Raw genomic sequence first — 21,083 nt, forward strand, 5'->3', positions numbered from 1 at the left:
AACGGGGCCGCACATTTTCCAGGCCACCAGCGCTGCTGTAGTATATGGCGTTACTCCCACCTTGCGCGGGAAGCTGGTGTGGTGTGCGTACTGTAAGACCTTCAGCACACACACCATGAGATTATTTGACCTGTCGCTCTAACGAAGTAGGCGAGTGTCAGCAATATGTCTCGTGGTCTTATCGTGGCGTTTTTATCTTCTGCCATTAGGTCAGACGATAGAAATGCCACTTGCACGCTTAGAATAGCAGATTGGCGGTGACCAACTTTAAACAGAACTTGGTTAATTTTCACACACATTTATTAACATAATAACAAGCATAAAAATTACTTAACTTGGTTCTGGACGCTATTTACAATTGATAGATTCCACAACGAAACATTGTCTCGAAATTTCGTAGAAAATCCGAAGAAATTCTGGTCGTATGTAAAGTACACAAGCGGCAAGACGCAGTCAATACCTTCGCTGCGCAGTGCCGATGGTACTGTTACCGACGACTGTGCCGCTAAAGCGGATTTTTTGAACGCAGTTTTCCGAAATTCCTTCACCAGGGAAGACGAATGGAATATTCCAGAATTTGAAACACGAACAGCTGCTAGCATGAGTTTCTTAGAAGTAGATACCTTAGGGGTTGCGAAGCAACTCAAATCACTTGACACGGGCAAGTCTTCAGGTCCAGATTGTATACCGATTAGGTTCCTTTCAGATTACGCTGATACAATAGCTCCCTACTTAGCAATCATATACAACCGCTCGCTCACCGATAGATCTGTACCTACAGATTGCAAAATGGTGCAGGTCGTACCAGTGTTTAAGAAGGGTGGTAGGAGTAATCCATCGAACTACAGACCTATATCATTGACGTCGGTTTGCAGTAGGGTTTTGGAGCATATACTGTATTCAAACATTATGAATCACCTCGAAGGGAACGATCAATTGAGATGTAATCAGTATGGCTTCAGGAAACATCGTTCTTGTGCAACGCAGCTAGCTCTTTATTCGCACGAAATAAAGGCCGCTATCGACAGGGGATCTCAAGTTGATTCCGTATTTCTAGATTTCCGGAAAGCTTTTGACACCGTTCCTCACAAGCGACTTCTAATCAAGCTGCGGGTCTACGGGGTATCGTCTCAGTTGTGCGTCTGGATTCGTGATTTCCTGTCAGGAAGGTCGCAGTTCGTAGTAATAGACAGCAAATCATCGAGTAAAACTGAAGTGATATCAGGTGTTCCCCAGGGAAGCGTCCTGGGACCTCTGCTGTTCCTGATCTATATAAATGACCTGGGTGACAATCTGAGCAGTTCTCTTAGGTTGTTCCCAGATGATGCTGTAATTTACGGTCTAGTAAGGTCATCCGAAGACCAGTATCAGTTGCAAAGCGATTTAGAAAAGATTGCTGTATGGTGTGGCAGGTGGCAGTTGACGCTAAATAACGAAAAGTGTGAGGTGATCCACATGAGTTCGAAAAGAAATCCGCTGGAATTCGATTACTCGATAAATAGTACAATTCTCAAGGCTGTCAATTCAACTAAGTACCTAGGTGTTAAAATTACGAACAACTTCAGTTGGAAAGACCACATAGATAATATTGTGGGGAAGGCGAGCCAAAGGTTGCGTTTCATTGGCAGGACACTTAGAAGATGCAACAAGTCCACTAGAGAGACAGTTTACACTACACCCGTTCGTCCTCTGTTAGAATATTGCTGCGCGGTGTGGGATCCTTACCAGGTGGGATTGACGGAGGACATTGAAAGGGTGCAAAAAAGGGCAGTTCGTTTTGTATTATCACGTAATAGGGGAGAGAGTGTGGCAGATATGATACGCGAGTTGGGATGGAAGTCATTAAAGCAAAGACGTTTTTCGTCGCGGCGAGATCTATTTACGAAATTTCAGTCACCAACTTTCTCTTCCGAATGCGAAAATATTTTGTTGAGCCCAACCTACATAGGTAGGAATGACCATCAAAATAAAATAAGAGAAATCAGAGCTCGAACAGAAAGGTTTAGGTGTTAGTTTTTCCCGCGCGCTGTTCGGAGTGGAACGGTAGAGAGATAGTATGATTGTGGTTCGATGAACCCTCTGCCAAGCACTTAAATGTGAATTGCAGAGTAATCATGTAGACGTACATGTAGACAATCTGAAGTTCCTTTGGTATTGGTACGTTAATCTTATTCTCACATATATCTCTGATACTTCACAAAAGTGTCTATACATTTATCTTCATGGCTATGTACAAGAATATGGTAATCTTATTAGTCGCAGACTGAAACTTGACTATAGACTGGTACAGAAAAATGTAGAACTCGTACAGACTGGTACAGACTAATGCAGACTGGTACAGACTAGTGCAGACAAATGCAGACTGGCTAATCGGAGGTCTGTACACTCGTTATAATACCTCGCGCGTTCGTGTATCACTGCGCGAGTGTGATCCGCGGGGAGATAAGGTTCTACATTTGCAGCAATCTCACTGGCTGCATTACATATTAATACGCGGATCGGCGGAAGCAGAATTTGGTCCGTCTCTATGGCAGCGCCATCTCATAGTGCGGAGACGGACGATCGCTGCGCCTGCGCTGTTGTGCGAAAGTTGTGTACGCGCTGACTACGCGGAACTATGTACACAACAGGTGGAAAGCTAATGATTTGCATATCCGAGCTTTTATAGTGCAATTGATGCCAGTTTGAGGCTTGTTGCATGCAGTCTTCATGGTGTTGCAATTCTTGCGGCCAGTAGTGTATTTTGCATGAGGGCTGAGTGCTGCCATACTGCTAACGGAAGCTAGGTCGAAAGGTCACTGAGGCCACAACCACATTATCACAATCAGGCTATGTTCAGAAATGCAACAACAGTTCAACTTTGTCTGTAATGAATACGTCAATTTATTATAAAATCGGTAGTACCTAGCGTTTTCTGGTGTGTTTTAAATGTGGTACCCACGCCAGTAATGTACATCCACAGCTATATCTACGTACATAATCCGCAAGCCACCGTACGGTGAGTGACGGAAGATACCCTGTACCACTACTAGTCATTTGCTTTCCTCTTCACTCGGAAATAGATTAAGGGAAAAACGTCTTTCTACATGCCCCAGTATGAGTCCTAATTTCTCGTATCTTACTTCCGTGATCCTTAAGCGAAATTTATGTTGGCAACAGTATAAACGTTCAACAGCCAGCTTCAAATACTGGTTCTCTAAATTTTCTCAATATTGTTCCTCGAAAAGGACGTCACATTCTCTCTAAGGATTCCCATTTAAGTATCCGAAGCATTTCCGTAACACTTGCGTGTTGTTCGAACCTACCGATAACAAATCTAGCATGTCGCCTTCGAATTGCTTCGATGCATTCCTTTAATCTGAGCTGTTACAGATCCCAAAAACTCGAGCACTACTCAAGAATAGGTCGCACCAGCGTCCTGTCTGTGGTTTCCTCTGAGATGAACCACACTTTCCTAGAATTCTCCCAATAAACCGAATCGACCACTCGTCTTCCCCACCGCAGTTTCCTACTCATCCGCATTAACTTACATTTTTCCGCATTTAAAGAAAATGTCCAAATGTGTGTGAAATCTTATGGGACATAACTGCTAAGGTCATCAGTCCCTAAGATTACACACTACTTAACCTAAATTATCCTAAGGACAAACACACACACCCATGCCCGAGGGAGGACTCGAACCTCCGCCGGGACCAGCCGCACAGTTCATGACTGCAGCGTCCGAGACCGCTCGGCTAATTCCGCATTTAGAACTAGGTGCCATTCAACATATCAACTAGAAATTTTGTCTAATTCATCTTGCACCCTGCTACTGTCACTTAACTTCGACCTCTTGCTGTAGACCACAGCATCATCAGCAAACAACTGCAGACTGCTGCCCATCCTGTCCACCAGATCATTTATGTTAACAGAAAATAACAGCGGTCCTACCACACTTCACTGGAACACTCCTTGACGATACCCTTTCTCTGATGAACAATCGCCATCGACGACAGCATACTGGGTTCTTTTATTTAAGGTACCATCAGTCCACTTAGTACCAATGTATGCAATGCTTCAACTTCGGTGCGACGAGCTGATATTGTGGTGAACGGCATATACTGACTACGACAATCGAACGTTCAGTGGTACGAACGCATCTCTGTGTCTTACCGAACCAAAGATTTGTTTTATAGGCTCTTGGTGACGGAAATTGAGAGATCGGACGTGTGAGAGGAGGAGAGAGAGTGTATTGTTGTGAGACGCCATTACGGTATATAGTAAATGTTCAAAATAGTTTTTTGAACAAAATAAAATCCAATAACTAACATCAAGTATTCAAGCTGTGTATATCTCCATACCAAAATTAGTTAATTATCACCGTACAAAAATTACGAGACGTAGATCGCTCGGAGATGAAGTTTGGAACGACAGTGCGAACCCGCATTCGTCGAGAGATTACCTCCGAATTAATAAACTTTAACTCGCTAAATTGTTGGACCTATCATCCAGATTCATCAAACAACATAGCACACAGTTGCGCCGGACGATCTGCGTAGCGAATAAAGGTATTAGAGATTTCGGGTGGAGCAGATAACGACGAGGAATTTCTGCAAGATCGCCGCTGCGGAAAACATCTCTAGCTCTCCTGTGGTAATTAAAACGAAATATTTATATTTCCCAGGTTTTTAGGATAATAAAAATAAAAGGAAATAAGGAACTAAACTAATCCAACTAAATCCATTAATTAAAAGCACACATAAAGGATATTTATTTATAATAATAAATAAATAAAGAATATTTTAATTAACTAACCAATAGTAGTATCCTAAATGACTCACATATCTGGGAACCTATTCCGCATGCTCACACCTCCTTTAACAGTCTGCAGTGGGGAAAGGGGCAAGGGGCACCGTGTCAAATGCGTTCCACAAATCTAGAGGTATGGAATGTGCTTGTTGCTTTTCATCCATAGTTCGCATGTGAGAAAAGGGAAAACGACCTCTAAAACCGTGTTGTTTCGTGGACATAAGTTTCTCTGTCTGAAGAAAATTTATTATGTTCCAACTGTGAATATGTTCAAGAATTCTGAAGCAAACCGATATTATGGATATTGGCCTGTAATTTCTCAGGTCTATTTTTCTACACTTCACATACACAGGAGTCACCTGTGCTTTTTTCCAGTCGCTTGGAACTTTGGGCTGACCAAGATAAATCCACGCTAAATAAGGGGCAGTGAGGTAGCGTACTGTTTGTAAAACCAAACTGGGATTTCATTCGGATCTGGCGACTCATTTGTTTTCAACTCTTCTATAACCAAAATTATAATTTTTTGTGTTAATCTCGCGATCAGGAGCAGAGTACTACACGATTCCGCAAGACCGCCTTGTCATCCTTACCACACGGCCTTATTTGGACGCTGTATAGAGGAGCATGGGGTCAGCGGTCTTGTCTGGCAGTTGTCAGATTTCCAGACCTTGCAGCCGCTCCTTCTAATTCAAGGAGCCCACAACTGACCTAAGGTGCCTGAATCCTATCACCAAGGGGAAAATCATTGACCAACAGGAATGGAATGGCTCTGAGCACTATGGGACTCAACTGCTGAGGTCATTAGTCCCCTAGAACTTAGAACTAGTTAAACCTAACTAACCTAAGGACATCACAAACATCCATGCCCGAGGCAGGATTCGAACCTGCGACCGTAGCGGTCTTGCGGTTCCAGACTGCAGCGCCTTTAACCGCACGGCCACTTCGGCCGGCATTGACCACCAGGAAATGAAGTTTGTTTCATGACTGTGAGACACGCTAAACGCTCAGACACTGAGGTGGTGGGGACATAATTTCTTATACAGTGTCCATAAAGACCTGCTATCATTTAAAAAGAATCATAACTTGCAAAGCATTAGAGGGAGCATCGAGTTTTGCTATGAGACGTTTAGCAGCTCTCATTGGTTTTTTTTCTGTTATGCTAGAATTTCGCTTTTTTCCCCACTCTTCGCTCGTAGAACATCAAGTTGGTTTTAGAGTTCTGTCCAAGGATGAATCAGCGTTGCAGCATCAACTATTCATATTGCTTCACTGTTTCGTGTGCGAAGGATAGAAATGTCATTGACTGGTGTTGTGTACATTCAATCCGTTACGTAATCCTACAAAAAGAAGTTTAATGGCGTGACATCGGGAGAGTGCAGGGGTCACGCCATGGGGCCATCATGACCTATCCCCACCTCTCCGGGAACGTCTGCTGATCAATCGCGGATAAGGGAGATCGGCCGGTCATATTTACAAAAGGAAAATCACCAGACAACCAATGTTTCCATAAGTCGTTATTTTATTTATGCCACCAGTTTCCGCACCTCTTTAATGCCACCTTCAGGCCCCTGTGCACTCAATGTGTAGATTATCATATACATCGATGCGTGAATATCCGGAGCCATCAGTACCTAGATTCCGTGAATTTTTTGTGTAGTATATACTTCGAAGACTTAACAACAACTCAAGTCAAGTCTTTGAAGTAGAGACTCCACAAAAAGTCTTGGAATTCAGGTAATGATGGCTCCAGTTATGCATGCATCGATATATCTGATTCTCTATTCATAGAGTGCATAGAGGCCTGAAGGTGGCATTAATGAGGTGCTGAAACTGGTCTTAAAAACATGCGTGACATAATAAAGTACTTTACACAAGAACCTGCAGTTGGAGATATGTTTGTGAAGTAGTCAAGTACATTAACCTTCTCCAAGTAGTTCCAGTCACGACAGCAACAACAGAGCGGTCGTTTAGCGCCCTTAGGCGTCTGAAGTCATATCTCCGATCAACAATGGGACAGAAGCGATTGAACAACTTGGATGTTCGTCATGCCCACCGAGATGTTTTGGATGAATTGGATATCAAACCAGTCATCGACGACTTCATATTCAGTAATTCAGTCAGACGTTCGACATTTGCATCGTTCTAAAGACACTCTAGCCCTAATAATGGTATTTAGAGCAATATTAAAAATCTTCATAAAATAGAATATTAAATTATAGAATATAGAATATTAAATACATACATAATGTTAAATTTTCAGTTTCAAAATATTAGTACTAGTTTAGTACTATATTACTATAGTACTATATTACTTTAGTACTGTATTAGTTATTTTTAAATATTATTTTTAGGGTGTAAGACCCAATTAAAAACAGCTATTTACGTACTTTTCGACTGACAGTATTAGGCATACTGTATTAACTGTATTAAAAGCATTAACTTTGAGATATTGGTTTTATTTGATGAACCCTGAGCCTTATTCAAAGAAAGCTTAAATTAGCTATTTCACTTATTAATCAAAATGCTATTACTGTGCGACAGCAATATTTTATGTTTTATTGATTTTATGATAGTTTATGATTTATTTAAATATAATTTCAGTCTCTTTAGAGCTATATATTCACTGTTCTGTAATAGCCTATAAACATGACTATTACTGTAAATTAAATTAGCTTTCTACAAAAATACCGAGCCTGTTTATTTATTTTTCTTTTTTTTTTCAAAGAAAAAAAAAGTGTCAGGATTGTCGAGTTTCCCGGAGTGTCGAGTTATCGAGAATCCAGTTTTCGGGGTTCTAATGTTCATCATATGACTCTAAAATGCTTTAAAAAACTTTAAAACTCACTATTTTTCATCTCAAATTTAGAAAATTTCCCGGGGCAAGACCCCCAGTATGCCCCCCCCTCCCACACACACACAATATGTTTTATAAGTCGGCGCCCCTTAATGTGGAACGTTTCTTCATCTGATAACAGACACTTTTTCAGACAATCATTGTCAGCATCTATTCAGGAGAGCGTGGATCGTGAATGCGTCACACAAAATTCTTGGACCACTTGCACTTTGAACGCAAAAAGAAGTAACCGCTTACGTGACACTTTACAGACAGTTGATCTTACTTTCTGCAGTTCGCGTGATACAAGACGAACTGACTTCTAGGAGCGGCGTAGAAATGCAGCTTGCACTCCGTCAACACGTGTTGGAGATACTGGGGGACCTCCACTTCGAGGAAAGTTTTTGAACCACCTCATTATGCTTGTTTTATTGTCGGTGGTGCCCTCCCATACGGCCGTAGATAATTGTGCAGTACCGCCGTCATAAATTTCAGTTGTGCATAGCAGATAAGACACTTCACACTCTCCCGGTCTGTCGCCATTTAGATGTACTTCAAGTGCAGTCTGCAACATAGGACAAAGAGAAAAAAACCTTTGAGAGATGTTAAGCGTTTTACAGCAAACCACGACTTTCTGTCCGTAATAGTTTTTAGGTTTTGATTTTTTGAAATGATGGGGAGACTACCTATTTGTGCTGGACGGCGTTTCTATACTCGCAGATGATATGGTACAGCGTGATTCAAAAAGAAAAAAAAACAGAATTTTATTGTTTATTACAGACAAACTAGAAAAGATAGAAACATATTGCGCATGTCACTGGATAGATAGACACTATCCCATCCACTCAACACAAATATCATGCGTTGCTCGAGAAACACCGAACTCCCCGTTCATCGAAGCGTCAGCTTTAACAATTAGCTTTCTTAGGTCTTGATGTACAGCTGCCATAGGCTGGACAAAGACTGCCTTCTATGTACCCACACGGAAAAAATAGCAAGGTGTGAGCTTTGGTAACCAGGGAGGTCAAAACAATGAATAAGATCTTGTTGCCCACCTCTTCCAGTCCAGCACTGTGGGGTGTTGTTGTCAAGATAAAGCTGCACCTCAAGGTGAAAGTGTGGCGGCGCCCCGTCATGCATAAAAATGAAATCTTAGCGAAGCTGAGCAAACAACCAATTTCGCAGCAGTCTCTGTTGCTCCATTATGGACAGGGGACATCGTCTGGTTAAGTAATTGACAATGTCAATGAAATTCACCAACAGCGGAGTAACTTAAGATGTTATTTTATTTTATTTTGAAGGTTACCAGTTTCAGCATTTCATTATGCCATCTTCAGGCCCTATCAGCACCTCTCCAAGCGAACAAAAATGTGATATACGGCCATAAATCACTGGATGTCGTTAATTCAGTCGTTTCACTAGTGCTTCATTCAGTTGCCATCAAGTCTTCGAATGAAACACGAGTGAAACGATTGAATTCACGACATCCAGTGATTTGTGACCGTATTCCACATTTTCGTTCGCTTGGAGAGCTGCATGTGGGGCCTGAAGACGGCATTATGAAATACTGAAACTGGTAGTCTTCAAAATAAAATAAAATAACATCTTAAGTTACTCCGTTGTTGGTGAATTTAATTGACATTGACAACAATTTTACAGTATGTCCAGGTATAAGCTGAGGAAACAACCAATTTTGCAGCATGTCCAGGTATGACATTCCTGTCACAGTTTCCTCCGTAAAGAGGGAAGGTCCAATTTCTGTGAGCCTCTTTCATGTTCGATGACGATTTTGTCACTCCCAAATTCTTACATTATGCCAATTTACTTTATCCAATAGATGAAACGTCGATTCATTCGAAAAGATGAGTCCTTCAGAAAAGTGTCTTCTGCCATATCCGTCGGGGCGCAGCTGCTGCAGTAACTGCAACTTGTAAGGCTTCACATGCAGGAGTCGTTTCAAAACACGCCACATCATTTTTGGAGAAGTGCCCGTCTTGTGGACCTCCGAGGACTCCGTATGAGTGCATCTCGGATACGATCGATTTCTCCAAAAGGCATGCGCGGACGACCATTGCTTTTCCCTTTGCAGGTGCGACCAACTTCCAAAACTATTGTATGCCAGTCGTAAATTTGATGTGAAGAGGTGGCATCTTGCTGAATCGACTGCGGAATGCACGTTCTTCTCTTATTCAGTAGCGCTACAGCCCTTGGTGAGCCTTGGCTTCTTCAACAATCTTCCTGCACACTTCTCGGTTATTTGCTGCTCTTTTCCATCCCCGGACTCCCATACTGGTGATATCCATTATTACCTCGTCGATCCATCTTCTTCGAGGTCTCCCTTTTCGCCTAGATGATGGATCACACATTTCATCATTTTCTTTGGAATTCTATCCCCTGCCATTATCTTCAAGTGTTCTAGCCATCGTGATTTGACAAATTTCACTATGTCCCTGCCTTGTATTAACTCTTGTAATTAGGCATTGTAGCGTGTTCTCCAGCCTTCTTCCTCCCTTATTGGCCCATAGATTTTGCGTATTGTTTTCCGCTGAATAGTTTTTAGCGCATTTTTATCATGTTCTATCAACGTCCATACATCTGACCCGTATGTGATAACTGGCGGACTAGGGAATTATACATTACCAGTTTAGTTTTTCTTGTAACAAGGCTATTTTTGAAAAGTTGCATATTTGCAAAGTAAGCTCTGCTTCCTGCTTGTATTATTTCCCTTACAGCCTTTCCAATACTGTTATCATTTGTTATTAGGGCTCCCAAATAGTTAAAAGAGGACACTCCTTTGAAGCATTTCCCATTGATGTTTACGTTTTTAGGGGTTCTTCTAGCCTCAGATTGTGACATTATCACATAATTTGTTTAGTTTTCATTTACTATGAGGCCAATTTTTAAGGCTTCTGTTTCCATTGCCCGATATGTTAATAGGAGTGTATTGGTATTTCTTCCTACTATAGCAATGTCATCAGCGTATGCACATATCTGGCTAGTTTTCATAAATATGGCGCCTCTTTTGTTGATTTTATTTACTACACTATGCAGGGCTATATTGAATAGGACAGTGGAGAGACTATCACCTAGCTTCACGCCTTTATTAAAGTCAAAGCTTTCACTTGTTCTGCTAAGGACCTTTACTTTTGCACTTGTCTTTGTTATTGTCATTCTGATTAGTCTTATTAGTTTAGCACATATACCAACTTCTTTCAGTACTTTGTACAGTTCTTGCTGATTTATGCTGTCAAAGGCTTGTTTGAAATCGATGAATAGGAAATGCAGATCTATATCATATTCATTGATCAGTTGTTCCTCTGTCTGGTCGAAAGCCACACTGATATTCCCCTAGTATGCCTTCTGCACACTTCCGTATCCTTTCGTGTAATATACTTGTGAAGATCTTATAAGTTGTGCTTAGAAGTGTTATACCTCTATAGTTTTCACATGCTGTTCTGTTCCCTTTCTTATAAATGAGGATTATTATTCCAATTTTCCAATTATCTGGCATAGTTTCTGTTTCCCATATATATCATGTTATTGTGTGGAGTGCGGAATGCACGTTGCACTTGAGCAATGTACCGACTTCGAGCAAATTCCGACGCACAAAAGGATCTCTCTTGTGGTGTGCTCGCCATGTTGCTACAAACAACAGCGCAGTTGTGCCAAAACTTTCAACCTCCCTCTATCCAATGACATACGCAATGTGTTTCTATCTCTTATATTTCGTCTTTAATAAACGGTTAGAATCTGTTCTTTCTTATTGACCCATACGGTATAAATGGAAGCAAATGCTCGTATCCTCTCTCCCAAACATCGACGTGATAGTAATCTAGTGTTGCGAAAATTTATGGACATATTTGAATCACATACGTGTAGTGTTGTAAGAAAATTCTAAAACAGATAGATGGAAAAATGTACTGAGGCACCAGGACTCTATTGTTTTTTAAAAAAAAAAAGGCGTACGGTTACCTATGGGTAATGGTTGCATAAATTCACGGTACTATTCGACATAAAGTTAACAGCATGAGAGCTTAGAAAGAAACAGGAAAACATGTTAAGCGTGGCCTTAAATTACAGAAGTACTTTATGAGTTTCTGGAAGACTAAGTGACACATTGTATCAATGTGAAACAGGTTCCCCCGTAGCAAAGTGCCGAGTAATCTCACCTCGATGTCGAAGGGACGTTAAATCCTAATCTTTCCTAATCTTCTGAGTGACCTCATCCCAGACGTTTGTAACCAACGGGTCGCAACTGTTTATGGGCCTGTGATAGCACGAGCGGTTGACAGTTAAGTGGCGTATGTCAGCGTCCATTTCGAAACATAATAGGAGGGACACAAGTTAATTTTCTACACGTGTCGTACCCCAGCCATGAATTTGTTGAAGAACATTGTAATGGTTCCGCCTCGGCTGTTGCAAAGATAATACGTTATTTCGCTTCGGACGATTGGCCAGTTTCGATCTATTCTGAAGTGCTACACGTGCTAATCGAGCGAAACAAAGTAAATACGTATTGACCCGGTAACAGCCGTGGTGGAGCCATTACAACCCCTTCCAACCTTCTAAGATTTTAGAAACAATCAACAGAAAACGCTAAGGAATTGTGAAACAACTATAGCTTTAAAATTCGTCATCTCTTATTGTTACATCAATTGGAACTCAGAAATTGGTAAGTTACTTTGTTTACAGTGTTTTTTAAAAGAAAAAAGCATAATGAAGAAATGTAAATTTCGTTTGGAGATTTTCGTTGCCAATATTTTAGGATTTTTTAAAATTCTAACCCAACAACAATGGCTCGAATCGCTTCGTTCAACACCTGTTAATAAGCCAACTTCAGAACAGACTATTAATAATTGGTTTGCATAATCTCACCACGGTCGTGCTTCCGTCGTTATGAATTTCGCGATGTCGGCCAAAATCGGTCGTTGTTCCAAAAAACATCAATGCACTGCGAAATATGATTCAAGACGGTCAGTATATAAATTATCATGAGACAGAGGCATCCATATGGATATAGAGTACTGCCGTGATAAAGCTACTTTCGCGATGGAATACATGCATTTTGACCGAAACCGAAAACTAGATTTTTATCGAATGATGTAAGTAAAAGCTAAAAAAAAAAAAAAATTAACAGAGAAAATGTGAAATCGATGTACAACATAGTAACAGGAGACGGAACTTTTACATTTTTGTATGAACCGTAAACTAAGCACCGATCAACTGTTTGAACGTTCCATGATGAACTGAAATCAACAAATGTGGTTCTTCGCGAAGCACTTCCAAGTAAATAATCACACGTTCCTTATGTTGCACTAGACAAGTTGCGACCATTGGTTTGAACGTCGAGGAATAGTTAATGCTGAACGGTATAAAATAATTTGTTTGCCACAAGTCATTTTCTAAATCAGGAAACACAACCGAAGACGTTTCAATCATTCTTCATCATGAGAATGCCAACAATGACACAGCATGTGAAGCAGTTGATTATTTGAACAATAAAAACCTCGAATTAAGACTTCATTTTAGAGCCGTATTGAGTGTTAAAACTATCGTGTTTGTTTCAGAAATATGAAAAGATTCTCAGAGACAGTTGCCAGTCACAAATCATCGTTGATATACTTAAATTACGGTATTTAATACAGCAACACTTTTCGAAGCACAAACCTCATCTTCTGGCTGCAATAGGAATACAAAAACATTTAACAAAAGAACGAATAAATATTAAAGTTGTTCTTTACAGTCTTGGCATGTGCTGTGGTCATCTTGTTCATACGAAGTAGCTGTATTTCTATGAGATGTTCAGATACGTTCACTGCTGTGGCTTCTTGGGTCTTGTAAACTACTGATTATAAACTTGCAAAGGACACTTAAAACGCGTCGTCATAATCAACGCTACTGTCGCAGTAAAGTCTGATGACGTGTTTTGAATGTCCTTTGCAAGTTTATAACTAATGCTTCAGAAGATCCAAGAAGCCACAGCAATGGACGTAACTGAACATACCACAAGGAGACATGTATTTCATATTAATAAAAATGACCACAGGACATACCAAAATTGTAAAGGACAACTTTAATATCTACTTGCTCTTTTGTTAAAAGTTTTTGTACTGTCATTGCAGCCTGAATATCAAGTTTTTGCCTCGAAGCATGTTGCTTCATTAAGTTATTTAAGCAAGTCAGCAACTATTTACCACTGATACCTGTCTCTGAAAAACATTTTCATAATGTCTTGTTGCCGTATTCACCTGTTTGCCACCAATAAACTTCATTTTCATCCCTTATGTGAAACACAAATTGCGAGCACAACGATTTTCATCACATCGAGAAGCTGTTCAATACTTCTACACACATCAAAAAAAGTTTTGCATCACCTCGGTTCCAAGAATTATGGAACCTGTACAGAAAATTGGAATAGAGATCAACACAAACATCGTTTCCGCCCTTTTTATTGCTCATGGAAACCACACATTGTATGTTCTACCACCATAAACTGAGACCTTCAGAGTTGGTGGCCCAGACTGTTGTATACATCGGTAACTCTGATACCCAATAGCACATCCTCTTGCATTGATGCATACCTGTATTCGTCGTGGCATGCTATCTACAAGTTCATCAAGGCACTGTTGGTCAGGATGTCGCCCTCCTCAACGGCGATACGGCGTAGATCCCTCAGAGTGGTTTGTGGGTCACATCGTCCATAAACAGCCCTTTTCAATCTATCCCAGGTATGTTCGTTTTCGATAGGTTTCAAGTCTGGATTACATGTTGGCCACTCTAGTCGAGCGATGTCGTTATCCTGAAGGAAGTCGTTCACAAGATGTGCACGATGCGAACGCGAATTGTCGTCCATGAAGACGAATGCCTCGCCAATATGCTGTCGATATGGTTTCACTATCGGTCGGAGGACGGTATTCACTTATCGTACAGCCGTTACTGTGCCTTCCATGAATACCAGCGTCGTACGTCAGCGCCACGTAATGCTACCCCAAAACAGCAGGGAACCTCCACCTCGCTGCACTGGGCGAACAGTGTGTCTAGTGTCCAGCCTGACCGGGTTGCCTCCAAATACGTCTCCGACGATTGTCTGGTTGAAGGCATATGCGACACTCATCGGTGAAGAGAACATGATGCCAATTCTGAGCACTCCACTCGGCATGCTGTTGGGCCCATCCGTACCGCGCTGCATAGTGTCGTGGTTGCAAAGATAGACCTCGCCATGGACGTCGGGAGTGAAGTTGCGCATCATGCAGCCTTTTGCGTAAATTTTGAGTCGTAACACGATGTCCTGTGGCTTCACGAAAAGCATTATTCAACATGGTCGCGTTGCTGTCAGGATTCCTCCGAGCCATAATCCGTAGGTAGTGGTCATCCACTGCAGTATCATCCCTTGGGCGGCCTGTGCGAGGCATGTCATCCACAGTTCCTGTCTCTCTGTATGTCCTCCATGTCCGAACAACATCGCTTTGGTTCACTCCGAGACGCCTGGACACTTCCCTTGTTGAGAGACCTTCCTGGCTAAAGTAACAATGCAGACGTGATCGAACCGCGGTATTGACATCGAGGCATGGTTGAACTACAGACAACACGAACCGTGTACCTCGTTCCTGGTGGAATTACTGGAACTTTTCGGCTGTCGAACCACCTCCGTCTAATAGGCGCTGCTCATGCATGGTTGTTTACATCTTTGGGCGGGTTTAGTGACATCTCTGAACAGTCAAAGGGACTGTGTCTGTGATACAATATCCACAGTCAACGTCTATCTTCAGGAGTTCTGGGAACCGTGGTGATGCAAAACTTTTTTTGATGTTTTTGACATAGGCATACCGACACCAGATTGAAAAAAATATTTTCGGAATTGGGAACGCATGCAAAGTGTATACATTTTGAAGGTGAGTATTTTGGGAAACAGTAAATCAGCTGAATTTTATTTTCGTTTGACTGTTATTGTTACACTCAAAAATCTACCCGTGTAGTACAGGAACTACGGGCATGATTTTGACTATCACAATTGCCATGACACACAGATGACTGTCAACACAAACAGCCTCCTACAGCCCGATGCTGATGCTGTTGATGCAGGTGGTGACCAACCATGCCACCTTGTTAGTGACAGCATCAGGAAGTGCTTTCGTCTTGGCCTATGCTGTCTGCACGTGTCATGCTCGAGGTCACTTCCCATTTCTCTCGTCATTAACCCAAGACAGTAAGAGCTAATGAATGGATTACATACAATGCCTCCTCATATCGTGTCGAACCTCCCTTTGCCCACCGTAGTGCAGCAGCTCGACGTCTATGTGACATAGGCTCAAGTCGTTGGAAGCTCTCTACAGAAATATTGAGCCGTTCTACCTCTATAACCGTCCATAATTGCGAAAGTATTGCTGGTGCAGGATTTTGTGTACGAACTGACCTCTCGATTATGTCACATAAATGTTCGATGGGATTCATGTCGGGCGATCTGGGTACCCAAATCATTCTCTCGAGCTGTCCAGAATGTTCTTCAAACCAACCGCGAAAAGTTGTGGCCAGCTGACATGGCGCTCTGGCATTAGTAAAAATTCCATCGTTGTTTGGGAACATGAAGTACATGATTGGCTGCAAATGGTGTCCATGTAGCCGAATATAACCATTTCCAGACAGTGATCGGCTCAACTGGACCAGAGGACCCAGTCCATTCCTTGTAAACACACCACACCATTATGGAGCCACCACAAACTTCAAAAGACCCTTGTTGACAACTTGGGTCCGTGGCTTCCTGGAGTCTGCGCCATAATCGAACCCTACCATCAGCTCTTACCAACTGAAATCAGGACACATCTGACCAGGCCACGGGTTTACAGACGTCTGGGGTCCAACCGATATGGTCACGAGCCCAGGAGAGGATCTGCAGGCAGTGTCGTGCTGTTGACAAAAGTACACGCGTCGGTCGTCTGCTAGCACAATCCATTAACGCCAGATTTCGCCGCACTGTCCTAACGGGTACGTTCGTCGTACGTCTAACATAACGCAGTGCTGCTTGTGTGTCAGCACTGACAACTCTACGCAAACGCCGCCGCTCTAGTTCGTTAAGTGAAGGCCGTCGGCCACTGCGTTATCCATTGTGACAGGTAATGCCTGAAATTTGGTATCCTTGGCACGTTCTTGACATTGTGGATATCGGAATATTGAATTTCCCTGCGATTTCCGAAATGGAATGTCCCATGCGTCTGGCTCCAACGACCATTCCGCTGTCCAAGTCATAATTCCCCTCGTGCGGCCATAATCACGTCGGAAACCTTTTGACGTAAATTATCTGAGTACAAATGACAGCTATAAAGATGCACTGCCACATTATACCTTGTGTAGGAGATACTACACCATCTGCATATGTCCATATTGCTATCCCATGACTTCTGCCAAATGGTTCAAATGGGTCTAAGCACTATGGGACTTAACATCTGAGGTCATCAGTCCCCTAGACTTAGAACTACTTAAATCTAACTAACCCGAGGACATCACACACATCCATGACCGAGACAGAATTCGAACCTGCGACCGTAGCAGCAGCGCGGCTCCGGACTGAAGCGCATAGAACCGATCGGCCACAACGGCCAGCTGACTCCTGTCACCTCAGTGTACGCGCCTGCATTAAGCTATCCTCCGATTCAATAACTGTTCTTAAAAAAAAGGTCATAATCCCACTTTGTTAATACCTGATGATGATTTTCGATTATACTAGGTGTTTCACAATTCCTGTTGTAATCTTGGGGTTACGGAGGGTACTTGGTAAAGAAAGTTTTAGTAAGGAACTCATATCCGGAAGTGTACCGTTTGGATATAAAATAAGTTTGAAGATCGGATCAGTTTCAAATCTACCGCTTCATGGCACGCTACAAAATGGCAGAGCTGCATAACGGCTGTATCGAGAACCTGATTTGGATCACCTCAGTCAATCACATCCATCCAGAATGACAATTTCACTCTGCAGCGGAGTGTGCGCTGATATGAAACTTCCTAGCAGATTAAAACTGTGTGCCGGACCGAGACTCGAACACGGGACCTTGGCCTTTCGCCGGCAAGTGCTCTACCAACCGAGCCACCCGAGCACGACTCACGCCCCGTCCTCATAGCTTCAAATTTGGAAGGTAGGAGACGAGGTACTGGCAGAAGTGAAGCTGTGAGGACGGCGCGTGAGTCGTGCTCGGGTAGCTCAGTTGGTAGAGCAATTGCCCGCGAAAGGCAAAGGTCCCGAGTTCGAGTCTCGGTCCGGCACACAGTTTTAATCTACCAGGAAGTTTCAGTCACATCCATTTTCGTCCAACTGCAACACGACTGCGAGAAACGGGTACGTTATCAACTAAGAGCGCCAACTCTTGTGCTCCAGAGACGCGCTCCGGGGTTTGTGGACCGTGTGTGTGTGTAAACGTGCGTCGCAGATTCACAACGGGGTCCGCCAAGTTAAGCAGCTCCTGCAGCGCACACAGGTCATAGCTCACTGTCTCCGCCGTATGCGTACAGTGAAGCAGAGATTTGAAAATGATCCGATCTTCAAACTTATTTTACATCCAAGCGGTACGTTTCGAGTCATGGGTTCCTTATGAAAACGTATCTACTAAATCGACCCCTAGAAGCCTGCAACAAGAATTGTGAAACACTCTGTATAAACATCCTCCGAAAAACGAAGACGAATCCCCAGCTTCTTTCCGAACACCAGGCAAAGGCTGAACTGTTCAAAAGGACCGACCGCTTTCTGATGATCCACGGACCGTGTGCCTCCAGATTACATCGAGTCAGAAAGAAACAAACAAATGAGTGTATCTGCGCAGTAGATGGGCCTCCAGACAAGTCATGACCTAATTCTGGGATTGTCGCTCACTCATTTCATGACATACGTACATTACTACAAAAAGATTTCATAAACATCTTTCTATTCAGTGCCGTGCACTTAATATGTTATAAATATTGTATGTTAATGTTTTCATCAAACATGCTTTCTTTTAAGTGTAATGCACCGAAAGCATAGCGCCGATGAGAGCTAGGCAGGTGGGAAGGGTCGTTTGGCTGTAGGGCGCAGAAGGCATTTGTCTTAATTTTCGCTTTTCTCCCTCTTCTCTAATGAAAAAATTGAATGTTATAGACATCTCTTGTAGTAAATTTAATGACCTGAGTACATTCAAATCACCAAGGAGTCACAACAGTTCTATTGAAACGTTGATATCTGTGATATCTCTAATAATACGGAAGTTGGCTTTTGAATGCAAGGAAATCAGTTGGGAATTTTATCAGGCCGTAGAACTGCATTCTAGTAACCGGCCATGAACGCTACACAGCGATAATCAATCTAATATTAAGTTACGAGGCCAGTTGGTAGCCAGCGGACGATGTGAAAAGGGTAGCTCGCGTTACACGAGCGAAGAGCCAGTTACGTTCCGTAGTTGTAAGAACAGTTATCAAATGTTCTCTTAACTTGGGCGGCCTGCGGTCGCATTAGATACTTTAATAACTGTCGGGACTCTGAAAATATTCGTGTGATGTGGGACTCTGAAAATATTCGTGTGATGTGGGACTTCATCAAAATTCAGCATTTGGGACGTGTTGTCGAGTTGAGCTAAATGAAAAGTTATTATTGTGGAATGTGATACATTTTGATCTGAATGCATCATTTCAACCGTCATTGTGGGATTTATTTTATTATTAATTATTTAAATAATTTATGTAGGACCACCATCTTTAATTATTTCAGAGAGCTACTGAATGAATAAACCAATTAATTTACATAATATCTTCTAGCTCGACTGCGTCATTTAATTGTGACATCACATGATATCATTTATTTTATTTAACGCAACCAGTTGCACTTCATGTTATTTATTATTCGCACTGATTAGCCAATGCCTGGTAAATTAGGCTGCAAGGTCACTGTCAACCGACGTATGTTGCGCAGTCAAGTTACTGCAGGGCGTTAAAGCCGACGTGTGTGGCTCAACCTCTACGACAACAGTGAGCCAAATACTCGTATCTAATCTGAGGCACACATTGCCCAATATCGGTCTTCATCATCTCCTTTCCCTGTACCTCGGAAATGGTTTGTCTCATCCGGGATAGTCAAATCCGATCTTAACTTTCCTCATTCATTACACTATTTTCACCGGTACGTAGCAATGTTCAACAAAAGATCCATTATCAACACCTTTCTGAGTTTGAACGAAGTCCTGTAACAGGGCTACGAGAAGCTGGATGTTCCTTCTGCGATATTGCAGAACGACTTCGCAGGAATGTAGCCACTGTACATTGCTGCCAGCAGTGCTGTTCACGAGAACATACGGTCGTAAGCAAGAAGACCAGGTTTCGGACAGCCAGATGGCACCACCAAAAGGGAAAGCCATCGTGTTCGGCGTACGGCTCTGGCGCATCGTACTGTAACTGCAGCAGCAATCTGAGCGGCAGATGGCACCACGGTGACTCAAAGAACTGTTAGGGTGCGTTCCACTGTTGTCAAAGCACCGTCATTTGCGACTTCAGTGGTGTCAAGCGAGAGCTCATTGGGGGGCAGGATGGAGGTCTGCTGTGTTTTCTGGTGAAAGTTCGTTCTGCCTCGGTGCCAGCGATGGCCGTGTGTTGGTTATAAGGAGGCCAGTTCAGAGTCTGCAAGCAAACTGTCTTCGTGCTAGACACTGAACATACACCTGGAGTCTGGGTGAGATTTCGTATAACAGCAGGAGCACTCTTGTAGCTACCCCACGTACACTGACTACAAATCTCTACGTCAGTCTGGTGATTCGGCCTATTGTGCCGCCATTCATGAATAGCATGCCAGAGAGGATAACGATCGCCAATCTACCGCTGTTGTAAGCCAACATGCTGTCCAGGGTGTCAACATGTTTCCTTGGCCTGCTAGATCGCCAGATCTGTCTCCACTCGAACACATATGAGGCATCATCGGACTACACCTCCAGCGACATCCACAAACAGTATTAAACGTCCCTGTATTGACCGACCAAGTGCAACTGGCATGGAACTCCATCGCTCAAACTGACATCCGTCATCTCTACAACATAATGCATGGGGGTTTACATGCTTGCGGTCAACATTCTGGCCGTTACACCAGTTATCAATGTATCAGCATTTCACATGTGCAATGACTTATCTCGCGCTTACAGTAATCTGCGAACTTGCAATGGTAATCGTGTCACCTAGACAAATGTATTTCTGAAATTTCATTACTCTAAATTAATTATTTTTTGGTGTTGCTACTTTTCTCTGTCGGTGTGTAGACTTAATATAATAGAATATTTAACAACAATGTAATATTCGTTGTTTATCGCGATGATGGCTGCTGTGCAATGACATTGCCGGACTTATGGTTTATTGCAAATCATAAACTTGTTTATCAGTCAGTAAGTGTAAACATGAGAAGATGGAATGAATGGTTTAATTGTAAATATGTTTATGATTGCAGTTGGCAGTTTTTATACGATGT

General features: G+C 42.4%; 1 protein-coding gene and 1 non-coding gene across 4 annotated transcripts in view; one reads left to right on the top strand and one right to left on the bottom strand.

Moving 5' to 3' along the window:
• Window positions 1–21,083, bottom strand: part of LOC124595590 — a 477,082-nt gene that overhangs the window by 103,625 nt on the left and 352,374 nt on the right. The gene's annotated exons all lie outside the window — the stretch shown is intronic.
• Window positions 17,802–17,876, top strand: Trnas-cga. The gene has a single exon. It is a non-coding gene; the product is annotated as a tRNA-Ser (tRNA).

Source organism: Schistocerca americana, chromosome 2 (assembly GCF_021461395.2).
Source record: "Schistocerca americana isolate TAMUIC-IGC-003095 chromosome 2, iqSchAmer2.1, whole genome shotgun sequence".
Classification (NCBI taxonomy): domain Eukaryota; kingdom Metazoa; phylum Arthropoda; class Insecta; order Orthoptera; family Acrididae; genus Schistocerca; species Schistocerca americana.